Here is a 13,926-nt window from a genome sequence, read left to right on the forward strand (position 1 = left end):
GTAGAAAATAAGGTAGCTAGTAGCTATTCACTATTGCTGCTATGTATTTACTAGGTAATTAGGACTAGATGACAGCATTTCACAAGGGAGAGAAACTTCTGTCAGGTATGTGACTAAAGGCTTACTTTCAACCATACTGTGCAGCCCAGCATGTCACTGGCAGGTGGGGTGATTCAACAGCCTCATGAGACGCCTGAGCCCCTGCCCCAGGAAAGTGTCAGCTCCACTGCCCCAGGCTGGCAGCAGAAAGTCACCTCATCACCTCTCAGTTTGAGAAGCGTGCTACCTGCTGCAGTACAGGACTTACCCTGCTATGCAGGGAACAGCATTTTAGAAAAAACTTAGTAGGGGATGCTCAAGGAAGGACCATAGGAAGGAAATGAAAGAATCAAATTGGTTTTGAGAGGGACAAGTATGAAAAAATAGAGGGATAAGGGCCTAAGTGTTGGCTGCACGTAAAGAGCTTTCTGGTCAGTATGTGTGCCTGGCCATGCTCTGTACCTGATCAGCACTGTCTGCCCTGTCTTCTCATTAAACTCCATGTCTGACTATTTTCCCAGGTAAGGCAAAATATTCTCTTTTCTGCGTGTGAAGGTGTAAGTGCCAGCCACTGGATTTAGACTGTGGGTCAGAGGCCGCCTGTGTGTATAGGATAAAAGCAACCAGGGAGACTGGTCCGTGTGGATACTGCTACTACATCTGTGTGTTATTGCTGGCATAAGCCAAGCCAGACTGACAGTAAGTAGGGCAAATGGTTTGGAAAGCCAAGTAGACAGCAGAGGTTTGTGAGTTGGCTTTGGGAGGAATCAGGGTGCCCAAAACACCTACTGGAGACACTGTGCAGTCTAGGGTTTGGCTGAGAAACCCATTTGCATGTGTGTTTCATCATACATGAGAAAATTGGATCTAGCTCATTGTATTTATCTATACAAATAGATAGGGGTTTTTTTCCATTCACTTATTTTTACCCCTTTTCTTTGCTAACTCTTCAGTTTGCTTGTTTTATTTACAGTGAACAGAAAATGCAACAAATGATATGTGAGATAGTTAACTTCATTGGTGATACACATGCTTTAAAAAGAAGATATCTTCAAAATAGAACTACAAAAGTCACTCCAGAATTAAAAAAGAAACAAAACCAAACCAAACCTCTTGAAAGGACTTGTTTTTCCTTGAAGTTGCTTCATTCCAGATATTAGGGCAATAAGTTGATTTGGCTTCTTAAGCAACACCTTATCTCCTCTCTTCCTATGACTCTGTTCTAGTATTATACAGTTCAGCATATGATGGATCTGTCTGCAGAAGAAAAGCATATAAAGTGAGTTTTTTTCCTTTCCTGTCTGTTTGTTTGTTCGGTTTTTTTTACTCCAACATCACTCTGCTTAGGAAATACAAAGATACAATAAACACTAATTCTATACCTATTTGGAAAATTTCAGGGTACTGATGCTTTTCTATCAGAACGATTCATATGAGCAATGAATTTAATCATAAAAATGAAAAAGCTGATTTAGGCATGGAACATGGAAATAGAAATCTGTAGTTTTCTACTCGGAAGACAGGCTAGGATTTGCATAGTTCATAATCATAGAATCATAGAACAATTAGGGTTGGAAAGGACCTTAAGATCATCTAGTTCCAACCCCCCTGCCGTGGACAGGGACACCTTATGCTAAATCATATCACCCAAGGCCTCATCCAACCTGGTCTTGAACACTGCCAGGGATGGAGCATTCACAACCTCCCTGGGCAGCCCATTCCAGTGCCTCACCACCCTAACAGGAAAGAATTTCCTCCTTATATCCAATCTAAACTTCCCCTATTTCAGTTTGAACCTGTTACCCCTTGTCCTGTCACTACAGTCCCTAATAAAGAGTCCCTCCACAGCATCCCTATAGGCCCCCTTCAGATACTGGAAGGCTGCTATGAGGTCTCCATGCAGCCTTCTCTTCTCCAGGCTGAACAGCCCCAACTTTCTCAGCCTATCCTCATACGAGAGGTGCTCCAGTCCCCTGATCATCCTCGTGGCCCTCCTCTGGACTTGTTCCAACAGTTCCATGTCCTTTTTATGTTGAGGACACCAGAACTGTACACAATACTCCAGGTGAGGTCTCACAAGAGCAGAGTAAAGGGGCAGGATCACCTCCTTCGACCTGCTGGTCACGCTCCTTTTGATGCAGCCCAGGATACGGTTGGCTTTCTGGGCTGCAAGTGCGCACTGCCGGCCCATGTTCATTTCTCATCAACCAACACACCCAAGTCCTTCTCCGCAGGGCTGCTCTGAATCTCTTCTCTGCCCAACCTGTAGCTGTGCCTGGGATTGCTCCAACCCAGGTGTAGGACCTTGCACTTGGCATGGTTAAACTTCATAAAGTTGTCATCCGCCCACCTCAGAAGTATGTCAAGGTCCCTCTGGATGGCATTCTTTCCCTCCAGAGTGTCAACTGAACCACACAGCTTGCTGTCATCGGCAAACTTGCTGAGGGCACACTCAATCCCACTGTCCATGTCAGCGATGAAGACGTTGAACAAGACCGGTCCCAACACCGATCCCTGAGGGACACCACTCGTTACTGGTCTCCAGCCTGACATTGAGCCATTGACCACAACTCTTTGTGTGCAACCATCCAGCCAGGTCTTTATCCACCGAGTGATCCACCTATCAAATTGATGTCTCTCCAATTTAGAGACAAGGATGTCATGTGGGACAGTGTCGAAGGCTTTGCACAAGTCCAGGTAGATGACATCAACTGCTCTACCCCTGTCCATCAGTTCTGTAGCCCCACCATAGAAGGCCACCAAATTGGTCAGGCAGGATTTTCCCTTAGTGAAGCCATGCTGGCTGTCACCAAGCACCTTGTTGTTTTTCATGTGCCTTAGCATGCCTTCCAGGAGAATCTGCTCCAAGATTTTGCCAGGCACAGAGGTGAGACTGACTGGTCTGTAATTCCCCGGGTCATCCATTTTCCCCTTCTTGAAAATGGGGGTTATATTTCCCTTTTTCCAGTTGTCGGGAACTTCACCTGACTGCCATGATTTCCCAAAAATGATGGCCAGTGGCTTAGCAACTTCATTTGCCAGCTCCTTCAGGACCTGCAGATGGATCTCATCAGGTCCCATGGACTTGTGCACGTTCAGATTTTTAAGATGGTCTCGAACCAGCTCCTCTCCTACAGTGGGCGCAAGGTCTTCATTCTCACAGTCCCTGCATCTGCCTTCCAAGTCTTGGGTGGTGTTGTCCAAGCCTTTGCAGTGAAGACCGAGGCAAAGAAGTCATTCAGAACCTCAGCCTTCTCCAAATCCTGTGTAGCCAGTTTTCCTGAGAGCTTCCTGAGGGGGCCTACATTCTCCCTAGTCTGTTTTTTATTTGCTACATACCTGTAGAATCCCTTCCTGTAATCCTTAATACCCCTAGCTAAGTTTAATTCTAACTGGGCCTTAGCTTTCCTAACCTGGTCCCTAGCTTCCCAGACAACATCCCTGTACTCTTCCCATGCCACCTGTCCTTGCCTGCACCTTTTATAAGCCTCTTTTTTCCCTTGAAGTTTCCTCAGCAGCTCCTTATCCATCCAAGGAGGTCTCCTGGCCCTCCTGCTGCACTTCCTTCTGGTTGGGATGCAACACTCCTGAGCTTGCAGCAGGTGATCCTTGAATATCAACCAACAGTCTTGGGGCCCCCTGCCCTCTAGGGCTGTATCCCATGGAACCTTCCGAAGCAGGTTCCTGAAGAGGCCGAAGGCTGCTCTTTTGAAGTCCAGGGCAGTGAGCTTGCTGCACGCTCTTCTCACTGTCCTGAGGATCTCAAATTCGACCATCTCATGATCGCTGCATCCAAGGCTGCCCTGGAGCATTGCATTCCCAACGAGCTCTTCCCTGTCGCTGAGCACGAGGTCAAGCATGGCACCTCTCCCTGTTGCCTCCTCTATTACTTGCAGAAGGAGGTTGTCTTCTACACAATCGAGGAACCTCCTGGATTGCTTGTGCCGGGCCGTACCGTCCTTCCAACAGATGTCAGGGTGGTTGAAGTCACCCATGAGAACAAGGGCCTGCGAGCGTGAGGCTTTTCCTATCTGTCTATGGAGTGCTTCATCCACAGGTTCTCCTTGATCAGGCGGTCTGTAACAGATCCCCACAGTAATGTCTCCCATAGCTATATTCCCTTTAACCCTGACCCACAAACTCTCTGTGGACTGCTCACCTGTCCCCAGACAGAGTTCCATACTCTCCAGCCTACCCCTAACATAAAGGGCAACTCCCCCTCCCCACCTGCCAGGCCTGTCCTTCCTAAAAAGCCAGTAACCTTCCATTCCAACACTCCAGTCGTAGGAGCCATCCCACCGTGTTTCTGTGATGCCTGTTATATCATACCCCCGTAGACGTGCACACATCTCTAATTCCTCTTGTTTGTTCCCCATGCTACGGGCATTTGTATAGAGGCATCTGAGCCGAGCTCCAACTGAAGCCGGCTCATTGGCTGGAGCAGCTGGGATATCTCTACATTGCTTCGAGCACTCATTATAGGTTCTGGCAACTGAGTGGGTGTGTTGGGGTGGAATGACACCACCCTTTTAACCATTTATTAACCTGGTTAATCCTCCTACCTTTTTTTAGGTCCTCCCCTGTACCCTGGAGAATTGATGAAAAGGCCATCTGAGCTCCAGAGCCCCTAACCACCTCTCCCAGGGCTCTGTAGTCCTTCTTTATGTTCCCCAGGCTACTACTATCTATATCCCTAGCACCCACATGTATCACCAGGAGTGGGTAATTGTCCGTGGGACTTACTAGAGCAGGCAGCCTCTCTGCCACATCCCTGATCCGTGCCCCCGGTAGGCAACACATCTCCCTTGGGACGGGGTCAGGCAGACAGACGAGTGCTTCTGTCCCTTTCAGTGTAGAGTCCCCTACTACTACGACCCGCCGATTTTTCCTAGCAGCACCTGAGAGATCTTCTTTACCGGGCATCAGCCGGCTGTTTCTGGCTCGAATGCGCTTCCTCATTAGCCCCCTGCAGGACAGCAAAGCGGTTCTGCATGGGGACAGGGGATTTAGGGGAAGCTCCTTGCTTTTGGTTGTCCTTTTCCTTCCTTTTTTTGTTGTTTTTTTTTTTTTGTCACTAATTCCCAGCTTCCCAGGTTAACGGCCTCCTTCTTTCCTTCATGAGGTAGAGGTGAAGCTCGAGGCCCCTGCACAGTTTGGGCCAGGAGCAAGCGGTCCTGCTTACTCTCAACTTCCCTGACATCTCGCAGTCTATTAACAGCATCCCACAGCTCAGCGGGAAACAGTATATTGTCTAAAGAACCTTTCTGTCTTCCTAAAAAGCAAAGCTGGCTATACATTGTAAAGTCAAATGAGGATGTTTTATTGAAAATATATAATTTGCATGTTTTAATATTTATGAGTCTATTTTTGGTTTTGTTGCCTAATATCACTATGTATCAGAATATATAATCTGAAGAACTAAATTGTGTGAAGAAAACAACATTCTTGTCAGCATCTTGGATACATAAACTATCTTTAGTAAGTCAGCACCTATGCAGACACAGAGATTTGTGGAACAGAAATACTTGTAAATCATAGAAAAAGAAGTATAAACATATGAAGATAGTGTAAGTGTAAACTAGCTGCAAATTGCCAGGAGAAAACTTTCCTAGCATTAGGGAACTCCTCCTGGTGAAATGTACTGGTTCTGGGTCCTGAATTACTACTCATCCATGTATCAGACCTGGAAATAGAATAAAATAAAATATGGAAAGGAAAACTATTCTAATGAACAGACACTCCCCTCATTCCCCCCCCCCCTTGCTTATATCAAGAGCTCTTGTGCAAAATACTGTGGTCTTCATCTCCTCCAACACACACTCATCTACTAGGAGGTTCACAAAGTAGACTACAAATTCTCAGTCATAGGCTTCTCTAATTGTGTTTAGTATTTCATATGTTTTTAAAATTTATGAGTCTGTGAGGTAAATTTGAATGAACTAATTACAGTGTTCCCAGACACTTCTAGCTATTGACACTATGAGAGGTATCTGTTGTTCAGCTTTTGGCAAGTGGGGACGCATTGTCATTGCACTCAAGACAAAGAGGAGCCCCTTCCCCACTTTCTTCTCCTCTCCCCAACCCTCCAACATTCTTTAAACTTTGAAAGCAGTGAAGCTGAGGAGATGGGAGTCCTTCTGATTCCCCTGTAATGGTACCAAAACCACCCATGTTTGTCTGGAAAAGAAAAAATTTGTGAAAGTCATGTCTCTGCAATATAGAGGTTGTCTTAGTGTGAGAAGCTGCTCTAAATCTGGGAATCTAAAATATGCCTGGCTCATTAGCTGTCTTGCTGATCAACATCTTTTGTTGTTAATGATAAACCATTTGGCTCAGGATGCATGCTCTTAAAAATCACAATTCTTCATCTCTCTCCTCCTAGCCAAATGTAACAGCTAGTAATCATCAACAGTATATAATAAATTTCAGACTTAGAACCAGTAAGCAAGGCTGAAGCGCTATTCATGAAATACTCTGTAGATCTCAATACATTGTTTAGCTCTGTTTAATCTGCTATTTTTAGCCATGATGTGTTCTGTGACTTCACTAGTACAGCCTGATGTTATCGTTGCCTCTGTGGAGGATTTCTTGAACAAACATCTCTGCACCTTAATTCTCTGCCTGCTGGGATTTGTAGATGTCACTTATCTGTGCCCATATATGTCTGGCTACCACCTGTTTCTGCTGTTAGTGACAGCTGTTTCCCATCAGAGATGGACACATCCTTGTTTTCACAAAGTGTTGGTAATTCCTGGAACTTCACATTCTAAGTTTATTGGTTCACCTTCTTTGCCTGTACGTGCCAACAAGTCCCAGGCTACCCTGATGTTAATTTCTAATGCTGGTTTTAAAAATTCAGTAGTGAGAAGCTATGTTTCAAGAGTGGAGTTCCACTTTTTAACAAAACTAAAGAGGCATTAGAGCCGGACTGCATCATTTTGATTGGAAATTCTACTTTCCCGCTGTTTTCCATTAAGACATATTTCATGGGAATAACAGAAGACAGTATTTCACCTGTATTTTGTTGAAATGTGAGCATCTCTGAGCTATTTCCATAACAGATAATTCATCTAAAAAAAACAGCTGTCATGCATAATCTCCTCTTTTCTTGTGCTTTAGTAAGACTGTCTCAGCAAAGTTAACAGTTATTTTTTTCTGACAGCAAGAACCTCTGCTTCTTCCAAGGGATATTTTTTACAGTGTTGGCAATATCAGCTATTGTGCTTGCCTTGGCTTATTTTTGGCCATTTTTATTTCTCAGTTTCTCTATCAGTTTGAAGCCAGAAAAAAATAATTTAGTTATTTGATTTTTTTTTTTTTTTCAGGTCCGTGATGATTTTCATGTACACTAAAAACCATATTTCTTGCATATCAAGCTGTGGAAATACTATCTGACGTCTTTAAACAAAATCTCATTTTGATAGAAAGCTCCCTCTCTTAACTGATAGTAGCAGGTAGGGGCATATACTGTTTGTGACATAGTGGGTCCGAGTTGCTTAAAAAGGGCTCATCTTTTGCACTGTCTCTGAAATCTCTTGATGATGCACGGACTTTTTACTTATGTACTTGACTGCTTGTCTTGTGTGAAAATTCAGGATCTTGATCTGCTTTTAAGGGTTTGCAAAATGTAATGAAAAGTAGCTTGAATTCAAGTATTAATTGACCTTATATTTCTGTTATTTGTAATTACTTTATTCTTGGATATGGCAATGCTGAATTTGGTGTTGTGTAGCAATGACAATAAATGTTTATTTTGACTAATCCTGGCTTCTTGTTTGAAAAAGAAAAAAGGAAAGCAAACAAACAAAACTCTCCACCTCTGTAGCTACAGGCTCCCTCCTTCCATTTTCCTCTATTCAGGAGTGCTGATGCCAGGCTTTCGCTAGTACTATATTGTACAGGATTACAATTTTGTCCATTTTTAAGGTAATTATGCCAATAACTTTCATCCATGTATCTTGCATGTACTGTAGTGTCATGTCTTAAACCCTAGGGGTCTTTTCTAGGGAGATTTTTGATTTCACTTGAGATTTCATTTTAAATAAAATGTTATGTCCATTAGATATCCCTTCCCAGTAGTCTTCATGTGCTGGTGTACACAATTAGAACGCATGTTCATTGCAAAGCTGCCTACTCATCCTGCAAATTTTTCTGTCTCATCCTTGTTGGGCTAGGGCTATGGCCATGTGTTTTGAACTGGGAGATGTGTTTAATTTATTTTCTTATCTGTCTTTGCTGTTGCTTTATAGCTCCTAGTCTAGAGCCTAATAGCTCTGATTCCTTTAATATTCTTGTGAAGCACTATATTTGATCTCAGCCCAAAAAGAAAATCACCAATGAAGTGGTTTTTGTTGAGTGCATATCCATTCTGCTGTGATCTGCTTTACCAATTGCACCTACTATTAATTAACTGCATACCTAGCAAGGTATCAGATATTCTCCAAAGAACCTCTGCCATGTAGAGAGCACAAAATAGCTCCTCTTTTTCTTATTTACTTGATTATTATGGGATTTCTGTTTCTTAAAAAAAAGTTATTAGCTTTGAGATTAGCTTACATTTATTATTTTAATATTTCTGAAGAAGTACATAGCACTTGCAAAAATTATTTTGGAAAAAATGTAATGAGAGGGATACTAAGAAAGTGTTTTACTGTCATGCAAGTGGAACTCTATGTTTTATATTCTTTCTAATGGCTCATAAGTAAGATACGTAAGGCATAAAATTTTATTTGAGAAGTATAGCTTGTTAGACAAGAAAAGTAAGGTCTATTAATTACTATTAAGTAAAGAAAATAGTCAGAAATTTATTTTCTTCTTGCATTGCTATGTAGCAGTACCTTGAAATTAAAATTGTTCAGTAATATTAGGGCAGAAAGTTTCATCCTGATCCAAACTTTAGTACACTTTGGTTATGTTCTAATATCATGAAATATAAATAAAATTTGTCCTGCAATAACTTCAGTCACAGAGCTGTGAGTGCAGTCAGGGAGAACAATGTAGGCACTTCCTGTGTGCGTCTAGATTTCTGAATGGGACCTATGCTGAATAGTAGATTATACACACATCATTAACCGCCACATAGAAGATACGCGTAAGGTAGATGTTTCCTCACTAGGTGGGAATATAACATACAGTGCAGAAACATTGCTGATTTCTAGCCTCCCTTAGTCAATGTAGGCTGAAAAACAATTTTCCTGCTTCTATGGATTTTTGATCAACTAGTGTCCAGGCAAAATACTTCACATAGACAATGTAGAAGCCAGTGCTGCACTTGAGAATTATTTTAGATGGGAAGCGTCAAAGAAAAGCCTTTGAATTGCAATATATTCAAATTAAAGAGAGAAAAGAATGAATGGGTGACTCTAAACTAACAAGAATTTAAGTAGTCACTTGTGATTTCAAGGAAATCAGAAGAAAAAACTTTTCAAAAGACATGCTGATTTGAAAATTATTTCACAGTACTATCTTATTTAAACATTGGCATATATACAAAATTACTATATACTACTAAAGAATTAAGCAGGTTTTCATTTAAAGAATATGTTTAGATCAAGGTTAACAACAAAAATAAAATCCATTATTTTTATCATGCAGATAAAAATCACTCTCTAATTCTTCAGTGGTTTCAGTACAGCTTTGTCAGTTTGACTGTGAATCTCCTGACAAGCCGGTCTTGTCTATTGCTTGCTATTCCTTGCTTATGCATTTTCATGACAAAAAATGACATTTCATGTATGTGGACATTTACAAACATATGTTCAGACCAAAGTTTCCTTGTAGATTACAAAGGGAGTGCTTAGTGTTTCAACTTCTACTGATTACGGTAATCTGTAAGTCTTCATCAGAATTCATATTTAAATACTTATTTAGGGAGCTATTAAGCCTATTTGGACTGCAGTTTCATAATCAGTCGAACTGACAAAAATTATACGAGTCCAGTGCCAAAGCCATGTTATTTTGAAAATCCCACGGTAAAGGGAAGACAGTGGGATTTTATATGATAATGTAAGGAAGGATGAGAATTATTATATAGGCAATAAAAAAGATATATCTGCTTAGCGTCTATAGAAAGACACAAGCAAATTGAATCTTGACATCTTAGAGAACCTTTCCAGACATCTTACATTAAAAAAGGTGTCTCTATAACTACAGTCTACTCATGTCACACAGGAATCTTAATCAGTATTAACAAAATTTAAAACCCAAAAACCCAGAAACCATAAGCATATAAGCCTATGGTACAATGATGTGTACATTATTGACCATATGATTATTTGGCACCTTATCTTCATATGATTTCTTTTTGAAGATACAATCCTAGGAGAAGAAGTGACTTGGCAATGTTACACTCTAAAAAATTGTTAATTGCAAAAAACCCTAATGCTCCAGTAGATGAAAAAAAAGCAAAAAGCTAAACTAAACCAAACCAAACAAAATAACCCACTGTCCTGGGCTCAGCAGTAGCAGTCATTTTTCTCCTTCTTAGTAGCTGGTGCAGTGCTGTGTTTTGACTTTCAGCCTGGGAACAGAGCTGATAACACTGATGTTTTCGTCTGACCAAGGACTTTCTGAGCCTCATGTTCTGCCAGGGAGGAGAGAAGCCGGGAGGAGGCAGAGACAGGACACCTGACCCAAAGTGACCAAAGAGGTATTCCATACCACAGCACGTCATGCCCAGGATGTAACTGAGAGTTACCCAGAAGGGCTAGTTCACAGCAGGGTTGAAGGAGGTATCGGTCGGTGCTTGGTCAGGCTGGGGGAGCGAGTTATTGGTCGGCGGGTAGTGAGGTGTTGTATTCTCTTCCCTTGTTATTTCCTTTATCATTATTATCATTGGTGGTAGCAGTAGTGATTTGTGTTATACCTTAGTTACTAAACTGTTCTTATCTCAACCCAGGGGAGTTGCATTCTTTTGATTTTCCTCTCCATCCCTCCGGGAGTAGGGGGAGAGCAAGAAGGGGGTAAGTGAGTGAACGAGCTGTCTGACTGAGTTTAAACCATGACACCCACCGAACAACAAAACACATGATACCCAAAACCCCAAAATAAATCAAACTCGTATTATTAAATTAAGCAGTAAGGTTAAGGCAACAAAATATGAAGCTGATCTGCACTAGCTACAGCTGTTTAGCATTGTTGTAAGACAAATGAGGTGAGATATATTCCAGCAACTGAAGCTGTAAAACAAAGTAGTTTACATTTGAGCAATTGTTTTGAAATCTCTATTTTATGGTTAGTTACCTATCTATTTATGACTTTTCAAACACTTGTGCTTGTTCAGATAATACCAGACTCCCTGGTCAAGGACAGAAATCTTTTGGGAGGGTGTCAAGGAAAGGTACAGGTGGAGATCAGCCCACAGTAATACACATTCTTGGGTAACTGGCTTCCCTTATGTACAACTATAAAAGTAAAGGCTTATGATCTGTAGCACTGGCAACAGAGTGATGTTTCAGTGCTTTCTATAACACACTTTAGGCATAGTATCATAGAATAGTTAGGGTTGGAAAGGACCTTAAGATCATCTAGTTTCAACCCCCCTCCCATGGGCAGGAACACCTCACACTAAACCATGTCACCATGACTTCATTCACTTTAAATTCTTGAAATGCACTACCTAATTCTACTTACTTGGGCTTTCCTCAGAGGCAATAACAAGAGAAAGGGTTTGGGTCAGTATTGCAATGGTCACCAAATTTGTATTTAGAGAAAAATAAAAAACTTAGTTTCAATCTGACATTCTGTAATGGGGAGAGGGAAATACTATAGAAATTCTATACATCTGGTAAAGATTATAAAATTAACAAATAAATGAGCAATGTTTCTCTAACCACCACTTTGCTTTTGACGTCATATTCATTATAACCTATAACAGTGTATGGATCATTTCCAGAACTTTTGGTCTGGAAAATCAGTAAAAACCATATTTTCACAACTCTTTATACTTGTCTGTTTAATAAGTGCTTGGTATTGTGCCATATCCCACATTTAAAACATTTAAAGTTTCACTTTTAGATTTACTCAGTTGCTGGAACATTTTTAAGTTGTTTTTAGATAAGCAAACTCATGCAATGAGGTAATGAGTGTATCATTCCACTGACAGTCCTACTGGAAAAGGAAATTACAGATCAGAAAGGCATTACCTCCTGGCAAGGAGCATAATCTGATGACTGTGTTTAAAATTATTTGTTGTCTTCAGAAGTTCTTACTTCTAACTGCAACACCCATTTTAGGCAGAAAGAAGCCCTCTGAAACACTGGAAAATTTCAGTAAAGAGTTTTCCAGCTGTAGCATGCAATCCCCCTGGAAGCAGTTGTATAAAGAGGTAGATGCCTGAAGACTGGAGGGGGAATGCTCTCACATGGAAAATGACAGCTTGAGTTGGTAGAAAGTTATAACATCCAGCCCATGCTGTGTGCCAGCTGAAGACTTTTTGTGTCAAGATGTAAGTTTGTTTTTCCATGCAGTGCCAGGCACAGTCATTACACCTTGTCTGGAAGGCTCTACAGAAGAACGAACAGGTACTGTAATTCAGTTTTACAGCTGAGGAAATAGGCTTTGGAAATCTAAGGGCTGTGCAGTTCAGTGAGTGTCCCCTGATTTATCCTGGGTACATACAGAAGAGAGAGTGGCTCACACTTAACAGCCTCCCACAGTAGTAATAAGAAATTTGTATTGAAAGTGACAACAGAAATCTTCTCCAACTCTTACTAGGAACTCACCCTTAAAAGACCTTCTGTTATTCTATATGATTTCAAAGGCACTTACATTCCATTATTTTAAAAGTTTGGTGGTAGATGTGCATTCTACTTTTAAACTTCATTTAGCTCCAACCTTCTCCTAGCAGTGCAACCTCCCCTCCCTCAGCGCCTGTTAAAAACAAATCTGTGAAGTGCTCTGATACTGTCGGTTTAGTTTGCCACTATGAGTTGAAAATTAAAGCTTGCACCGTCAAAGCCTTGGCAGTGCCAATGATTTTGCCTTTTCAGACCGTATTTGATTCTCCTTTTCAGGCACTGACAGACATGCATTTCAGATGTTATTCAAATACAGCTGTATGCACTTGTATTGATAACAAATAAACTCAAGGAAAATTGACTACCAAAAGATAAGAGATAAGTAAAAAAAAAAAGCAACAAACCAACCAACAACAAAAGAATATCACATATTTTAAAAATAGGGCAAACCACTGCAAATGTTTCCTCATGTAGACGGTAGTACTCTGACAACAGCACACTGTAGGGCTGTAGGTAAGGGAGTTGTATTACTTGCAGTTGTTGAATAGCTTTCATCTATCAGACATTTATAATGCATGCAGGGTATTTTGGAACCAAGTTTATTTGAATGCCCTTTTATTATTATATAATATCTTACAATTTACACACAGCTGGCTGTCTCATAGGGAACCTGTATTCTGTCATTCTTCAAATGGGTCATGCCAAAGCCCTACCATAGTTTATTTGGGTTTATCCCACAGGCCTGCTTGTGCTTGTTGATCTACCTCTGTTTATGCAACCTCACTGCTGTTTCCACCTGTTAAAGGATGTTGCAAACCTCACTATGAGGTGTCATTGCAAATATGTTTGACAACCTTAAAATGAGAATGCCTTTTTTTTGTGGAGTGCCTGACACTTTATGCACTACAGACATCTGCCATATGGCCAGTGCACTAGGGAAAAAAGCAGTTACAAGAAACAAAGAAGCCTCTGCAGATACACAGGGAGGAAAGAGAACCTTTGGCTAAATACTTTGTCATAGCTTTCTGCCTGCAGAGTGTTTTTTTAGGCCAGCTAAGAAGAACTATAGTCTGTGGAGACCAACAGGAAGAGGCAGTGGAGAGAGATTAGCTACTTAACTGACCTGAGAGTGGCAGTGGTGAAAAGAAAT

At 41.3% G+C, this 13,926-nt stretch overlaps 1 long non-coding RNA gene across 1 annotated transcript; it reads right to left on the minus strand.

Annotated features, from left to right (window-relative positions):
* Window positions 1-26: 26 nt before the first annotated feature.
* Window positions 27-13,534, minus strand: LOC134159150 (uncharacterized). Its single transcript, XR_009963051.1, has 3 exons — window positions 13,447-13,534; window positions 5,644-5,722; window positions 27-1,292 (listed from the first exon to the last, which is right to left on the minus strand). It is a non-coding gene; the product is annotated as an uncharacterized LOC134159150 (long non-coding RNA).
* Window positions 13,535-13,926: the final 392 nt, after the last annotated feature.

Source organism: Pezoporus occidentalis, unplaced genomic scaffold (assembly GCF_034315485.1).
Source record: "Pezoporus occidentalis ecotype Australia unplaced genomic scaffold, CSIRO_AGI_Poc_V1 ctg141, whole genome shotgun sequence".
NCBI classification, from domain to species: domain Eukaryota; kingdom Metazoa; phylum Chordata; class Aves; order Psittaciformes; family Psittacidae; genus Pezoporus; species Pezoporus occidentalis.